The following is an 8,228-nucleotide window of genomic DNA, read 5'->3' as shown; positions in this document are numbered from 1 at the left end:
GGAAAATAAATAAATAAAATAAAAAATATGGCCAGGCATGGTGGCTCACACCTGTAATCCCAGCACTTTGGAAGGCCGAGGCGGGAGGATCACTTGAGGTCAGGAGTTCAAGACCAGCCTGGCCAACATGATGAAACCCCATCTCTACTAAAAATACAAAAATTAGCCAGGCATGATGACTGGCATCTGTAATTCCAGCTACTCAGGAGGCTGAGACACAAGAATCACCTGAACCTGGGAGGTGGAGATTGCAGTGAGCCAGGAGCACACCACTGCACTCCAGCCTGGGCGACAGAGTGACAGTCAGTCTCAAAGAAAAAGAAAAAAAAAGAAAAAGAAAAAAAAAATTCATATGGAACCAAAAAGAGCCGGAATAGCCAAGACAATCCTAAGAAAACAAACAAACAAACAAACAAAACAAAGCTGCAGGCCTCTTCAAGTTATACCACAAGACTACAGTAACTAAAACACATGGTACTGGTGCAAGAACAGATACAGAGACCAATGGAACAGAATAGGGAACCCAGAAATAAGCCTGCACGCCTACAATCATCTGATCTTCAGCCAAGTCAACAATAAAAAGCAATGGAAAAAGGATTCCCTGTGTAACAAATCATGCTGGGAGAACTGACTAGTCATGTGGAAAAAATGGAAACTTCCTTACATTATGTGCAAAAATCAACTCAAGATGGATTAAAGACTTAAATGTAAAACCCAAAACTATAAAAACCCCAGAAAAAAATCTAGGCAATACCATTCAAGACAAAGGCGTGGGCAAAGACTTCATGACAAAGACGCCAAAAGCAATACCATTTGATCCAATGATCCCATGACTGGGTGTATACCCAGAGGAATACAAATCATTCTATTATAAAGCTAGGTGCACACGTATGTTCACTGCAGCACTATTCACAATAGCAAAGACATGGAATCAACTTAAATGCCCATCAATAACAGACTGGATAAAGAAAATGTGATACATATACACCATGAAATACTATGCAGACATTAGAAGGAATGAGATCATGTTCTTTGCAGGGACATGGATAGAGCTTTAAGCCATTATTCTCAGAAAACTAACACAGGAAAAGAAAACAAAATACCACATGTTCTCACTTATAAGTGGGAGCTGAATGATGAGAACACATGGACACGTGGTGTAGGAACAACATACCTGGGGCCTGTTGGAGGGTGGGGACTGGGAGGAGGGACAGTTTCAAGAATAGCTGATGAGGCCAGGCACAGTGACTCATGCCTGTAATCCCAGCACTTTGGGAGCTTGAGGTGGGCAGATCATTTGAGGTCAGGAGTTCGAGATCAGCCTGGCCAACATGGTGAAACCTGGTCTCTATTAAAAAAACAAAAATAATAGCGAGGCCTGGTGGCAATGCAACTCAAGTCCCTGCAACTCAGGAGGCTGAGGCAGGAGAATCGCTTGAACCCGGGAGGTGGAGTTTGCAGTGAGCCAAGATCGTGCCACTGTACTCCAGCCTGGGCAACAGAGTGAGGCTCCACTGGAAAAAAAAAAAAAAGAAAGAGAGAATGAATGCTGGGCTTAATATCTAGATGATGGGATGATCTGTGCAGCAAACCACTATGGCACACGTTTACCTATGTAACAAACTGCACATCCTGCACATGTACCCCTGAACTTAACAGGTGGAAATCAAAAAGAAAAAAGATATTAACTAAAAATAAAAACAATGTGTACTATTTTTTCTAATCAGAAAATGTGATTTTATTTTATTATTATTATTTTTAGAGTCGATGTCTTGCTCTGTCACACAGACTGGAGAGCAGTGGCATGATTGGCTTTGAATTCCTGTTCAAGTGATCCTCCCATCTCAGCCTCCAGAGTAGCTAGGCCTACAGGCACTGCTGCCACGCCTGGATAATTTTTAAATTTTTTGTAGAGCTGGGGTCTTGCTATGTCACCCAGGCTTGTCTCAAACTCCTGGCCTCAGGTGACCCTCCTTCCTCTGTCTCCTGAGTCGCTGGATTACAGGTATGAGCCACCATGCTCAGCAGAAAATTAATTTGTTTTTAACAATTCATTAGTTCCTGGCAATTCTAGTTCACTTCCAAATCCAACTCATTTTGCAGTGCCCTGTTCTTAGTAGTCCTGGTTTAGGAAGACTTGTGTTTCACATGATAAAGGTAGCCAACACAGTGAAAGTTGAGTTCACAGAGTATTTATTTATTTTTGTTCCCTCACAGAGTGTTTGTTTATTTTTCTTACCTCACATAATTCAGCACAATTAAATTCAGCAAATATTTATTGAACACTTGGAGATGATGAAGGAAAATTATGATGTGAACACCATGTTCACATGGTGTCATCTGGTACAATGGAAACGGCATGGGATTTGGACTGAGCCAGAATTGTCTTAAATCCTGCCTTTGTTAGTTTTAGGCATGTCATCTTGAGCAGTTGACTTCACTTTTTGAGCCACCATTTCTCTTCCTTAAATAAAGATATTTATAAATATCCCACAGGTTGTTATAATAAACGTTGAAGGTGCTTGGTACACAAGTTCTGCCTTTAGCAGTTAGGAATAAAATGTCTTCTATAGCCAAATTTTACTCTCAATATTGTCCCATTAGCAGGAAAATAGCCACTCAGTTCCTTTGTTCTTTTAAGGCATCTAGTCTGTTTCCTATTAAAATGGTACTTAGTAAGGGGATTCTAAGTTTGGAAGTTAACCGGAACCATTTTTCTTTTCTTTTTTTTTTTTTTTTAAACGGGGTCTCCCTCTGTCCCCCCGGCTGGGGTGCAAAGGCTGAATCTCAGCTCCCTGCAAGCTCTGCCTCCTGGGTTTACGCCATTCTCCTGCCTCAGCCTCCCGAGTAGCTGGGACTACAGGCGCCCGCCACCTCGCCCGGCTAGTTTTTTTATTTTTTAGTAGAGACGGGGTTTCACCGTGTTAGCCAGGATGGTCTCGATCTCCCGACCTCGTGATCCGCCAGTCTCGGCCTCCCAAAGTGCTGGGATTACAGGCTTGAGCCACCGCGCCCGGCCCCGGAACCATTTTTCTAAGGTAAATGCAATTTGGCACATTGCCTCCAGTAAAGGAGGCTTGTGCAAAAATGACACAGTCTCTCATTTTTTGGGAAGCCAGGTAGATTACACAGGTGTAGGAAGTCAAAAGAGGAAATACACAAGGTGGATAAGCTAAGGTTGTGTGGGTCAAACATCACTTAGTTCATCCTCCATAGCTCAGAGGACCACGCCTTTAACCATAGATGGCATATTTAACAGGGCACCGGGACCCAAGAACCAGGGAGGGAAAACAGCCAGAAGGATGCTCCCCTGTCTTGTCCTCCACCCTGGGTCATATGGAAAGGAAGGAGACTAAAAGAACTCTCACATCTTTTTCTAGATGGGTAACGGGTTATCTTCAGCTTGCATCCCTCTGGAGCGCACTCTGAAACACTGGAACTTCTTGAACCTCAGGACTTCAAGAAGAAAAGCAACTCATTTTCTTTTGCACAAGTGCATGGCATTTTTACTAACCCTTTGCAAACATTGTAAGATCAACCCAACTCTTTTAACAATCATATCAGGCCGGCCCAAAAAAGAATAGTTCCCCCAAATTAGAGAAGTAACCTCCAGGGAAACTGTCTGAGGATTCCCATTACTTGGGGCCCCTTCAAGTTCCCTTCTCATTTAGGACCTTAGCCAAATAAATGGAGACTTAGGCCAATTCTCTGATGACCCGGATAGGTATATAGAGGCTTTCCAAAATTTAACTCAGGTATTTCACCTCCCAGGGAGGGACGTTATGCTGCTCCTAAACCTGACCCTCACAGCAGCTAAAAAGCAGGCAGCTCTGCACGCAGCAGAGAATCTTGGAGATGATCAATATATCCCTTATAATACACCAAAAGGGAAGAAAGCAGATAGGGAACGTGAAGAAATAGCAAAAACACCATTCCAAATTGGGAGAGAGGTAATTCTGGTTAACAACCCTAATTGGAACCCCAATAACTCAGAAAATAAATGGAAAAGGAAGCACTTTTTAATATGCATGTTAGAAGGTCTATGGAAAACCAGGACCAACCCTCTCAATTACTCTAAACTGTCCATAATAGACCAGAAGTCAGATAAGAATTCTGTAGCCTTTATGGAAAGACTGAGAGAGGCTGTACTAGAACCCACCTCCTTATCCCCTAATTCAGTTGAGGGGCAGCTCATCCTGAAGGACAACTTTATTACACAGGTAGCTCCCAATATTAGAAGGAAAGTACAGAAGCAAGCTATAGCACCAGATAGCACCTTAGGGAGCCTCCTGAAAGTGGCCACTTCGGTCTTTTATAATAGGGACCGGGGGTGGCCCAAAAGAAAGAGAGAAAGCTCAGGAGAAGGACAGTGCCTCTAGCAACAGCTTTGCAGGCTTGCAACGTCCAGGATCCCCAAGGTGCATCCACTAGTTGCTGTCGGTGTGGCAGGGCAGGGCATTTTAAGAAGGAATGCCCAGGCAGCAAGACGAAGCCAGCTGCACCCTGTCCAGTCTGTGGCGGAGATCACTGGAGATGGACCTGCCCCCCGAGGTGGAGGCTACTGGGTTCAGGACCACTCTCACAGATGGTCCAGCAGGACTGATGGGTCCTGGGGCTCAAACGCCAGCTCCAGTGGCTCAAACTGCCATTACAGCACAGGAGTCCCGGGTGATTCTGTAAATTAAAGGAAGGAAAGCAGACCTTCTAAACACTAGAGCCAGTCTCCTTCCTCCCCTCTAAATCCAGTCCTCACCTCTTCCCATAGAACGACCGGAAGGGGCATCTCAGGAAAACTCTATTCCAATATTTTTCTCAACCTTAGTTGCAGTTAGAAGAACCTATTGTGTACACATGCTTCCAAACCATTGTCATAACTGCTCTATGAGTGAAAAAAAAAGCCTCCAAGTTGACCCTAGGAAATAGTTTAACTGTTTACACTCCACATGATGTGGCAGAATCACTGTCCTCTAGGGGGAACGCTTAGCTAACAAACAGCCAGTAAAGCAAGAAGTACATAAGGCAGGATAAGCAGTAGTCGCTCTAAATAATGTCTCTCCCCAGGCACAAACAATTAACTGAGCTAATAGCTCTTACAAGAGCACTTGAATTAAGCAAGGAAAGGCAGCTAACATTTATACCTACTCCAGGTATGCTTTCTTAGCTCTCCATGCTCATGCTGCCATTTAAAAGGAAGACCACCAAAGGATCTTCTATAAAATATCACCACAAAAACAGGAGGTTATTATCCTCAGTTTTCCTTCCACGAGAAATAGGAGGGTTGCATTGTAGGGGACATCAAAAGGGAACAAATAAGGTAGCCGAAGAAAATAGGTTAGCTGATCAGGCAGCTAAGTCAAAGTCAAGGAAGCCTCAGGGTATCAACATACTTCAAGCCCCTTCTAATTTAGGAAGGCTTCATAAGAGAAATTAAGCCCCAGCATTCCCCTGCAGAAATGAAATAGGCCACTTCTCAAGGGCATACTTTTCAGTTCTCAGGATGGTTACAGTCAGGATGACAAACTCTATTTTCCAGCCTCCAGCCAACGGAAAATCCTTAAAATCCTTTGCCAAGCTTTTTACCTGGGAAAGGACAAAAACTTATTAATGTGCTCAGAGACTGTTTCAGGCAGGAAACCTCTCAACTGGTTAAGCATGTAAACTCTCTAGCTCACTTCCAATAGAAATTAACACAACCAGCGAGAACCAAATCCCAGGAAATAGAACCACCTTTATTAACCCAGGAAATTTGGTATTGGTAAAACCTCTCAGCTCTGTCTCCTTCCCTAAGTCAAGCTGGAAAAGGCCATACACTGTTCTTCTTTCAACCCCCTCAGCAGTAAAACTTACAGGAATCAATTCCTGGATACATCACACTCAAGTCAAAGCCTGAAGAGCTGAGGGAGCAACCCCTGACAGCTCAGAGGAATGTCATAAATATCAATGTGAAGAAATAGAGGATCATAAGCTGAAAATCATAAAAGATAAGTAACTGAGTGAGGGCTACTCATCTTAGCCCCTCTCCTACCTCACCAGATACTTTTTATTATTTCTAACCTTTCCTCTCAAAGTTCATCACCAGATACTAAAACTTCTTTTTAGTGCATATTTGCAGGGAGATTTTAATTATTCATAGAATCACACTTGTAACTTTGTATATCCACAAAGGGAAATGTTATGTCTTGGCAAGTAAAGTTTTTAATGGAAATTGTTTACTATGCAACTCTTGTAGAAATTGTTACAGTTATGCTACTTTTTGCAAAAGAACTATACACTGCAGCACCCACAATGTGGAATTCTGGTTGTAAAATTCTAATTGCTGTAATTTTTGCCTAATTGTTATCCTTACCCCGCACATCCTGCACATATACCTCGGAACTTAAAAAAAAAATTATTAAAAAAACCCATCAGAACAATATTTAAAATATTTAAGAATATGGGAAGTAGTAAATAGAGATTCAAATGGTGTAAGATCCTTGCATTTTCAGGGAAGTGTTTAATGTAATTACATATGTTAGATTCTAATAAAGACTGCATGTTGTAATTTCTAGCATACCTATAAAAACTAAACTTATGATCTAAAAGAGAAAAAGTAATAATATAAAATGATCCAGCAATTAATGAAAGAAGGGATAAAAATCGGTTAAATAGAAAACAAATAGTTACATGGCCCGTTTAAATCCAAATATTCTAGTGATTACATTAAATATAAGTGGTTTAAATGCTCTAACTAAAGCACAAAGATTTTCAGACTACATTAATAAAACCTAAATATATGCTGCATATGAGAAATAAACCTTGGCTGAGCACAGTGGCTCACGCCTCTAATCCTAGCACTTTGGGTAGGCAAATTGCTTGAACTCAGGAATTTGAAACCAGCCTGGGCAAAATGGTGAAACCCTGCCTCTACAAAAGAAATACAAAATTTAGCCAGGTGTGGTGGCACACACCTGTAGTCCCAGCTGTTTGGGGGTGCTGAGGCAGGACGATCACTTGAACCTGGAAGGTTGAGTCTGCAGTGAGCCAAGATGGTGCCACCACACTGCACCCTGGATGATAAAGTGAGACCCTGTCTCAAAACAAAACAAAAGAAAAGAAAAAGAAAAAAAGACATAAACCTCAAATATAAGGACACAGAAACAGAAAAAGAAAGAGTATAGAATAATATACTATCAAAATACTAACTAAAGGAAAGCAGAGGTTATCATACTAGTATCTGATAGAGTAGATCTTGAGACTAGAAGCATTATTAGAGAAATAGAAGGTGATTTTATCAAGATAAAGTGATAAATCAGAAATATATTCCAATTGTAAATGAGTATTTTCATAGGTAGATTTATGGTCCCTCAAAGTTATCTATGTCCTAAGTCCCCAAAAACCCATGCAAAAGGGATACTCAGTGGTGTGCTGTGTTGTTTGATAAACTGTGCATAGTATGCAGTACCCAAGCATGTTCAGTACTTGCTCAGATGGTCTGCTCTGTCTTCTTACAGAAATGTACTCCCTTTCACTTTTACTTTTCTTCACATCTGAAGCTGCTCCATTAGAAAGGAAGCAAGATAGACAGATGATTTGCTGATTGTATTAGTTCTAACCCCAAACATTAAAATGCAGATATATAGTCAATAATATACTCTCTACCTAGGATTTATGTAGCACATTCATTTAAGAGGTACAAATTAGCATTTCTGAATGATGGCCATGCCGTATGTCCATAGTAGAAGCAGCCATAACCAGAGTCTATGTTTCAGACAATGAGATGTCTCATAGTGCACTCTGGCCATGTAAATCCCAGGACTAACCTGTGAACTGATGAAGCTCTTGATTAAATTTAGAAAAGATTTTGGCTTTGAGAGCTGAATTTGAAAACGAGATCGTTGTGATATAGAAAATTGTTCATCCGCTGGTAGGAGATTTTGCCAAGGTTGAACACTGCTCTCAGATATGAGCCCAGGGTACTGGAATAGGGAAGATGGAACATGTTCGTGGGTGACACAGTTATTGGTGAACAAGTACCTTCCTTTTGTCACTGACCTGTCCAACTGGATGCTGCCCTGGTGGCTGAAGGCACACTTCATGATGCTGTCCACAGTCATCAGGGAGACATGTTGAAAGAGCTCCAGACATGAGTTTTGGGCAATGTGTTCCTCCCATTTGTTCTGGGGCAGGAGATGAATATCATGATCATACACATGCTCCTCTTTTCCCAATTTCTTTCTTTTTTTTTTTTT

The sequence above is a fragment of the Colobus angolensis genome, unplaced genomic scaffold (assembly GCF_000951035.1).
Source record: "Colobus angolensis palliatus isolate OR3802 unplaced genomic scaffold, Cang.pa_1.0 Scaffold106, whole genome shotgun sequence".
NCBI classification, from domain to species: Eukaryota; Metazoa; Chordata; class Mammalia; order Primates; family Cercopithecidae; genus Colobus; species Colobus angolensis.
The sequence above is the reverse complement of the archived record's forward strand: the minus strand, read 5'-3'. Positions refer to the sequence as shown.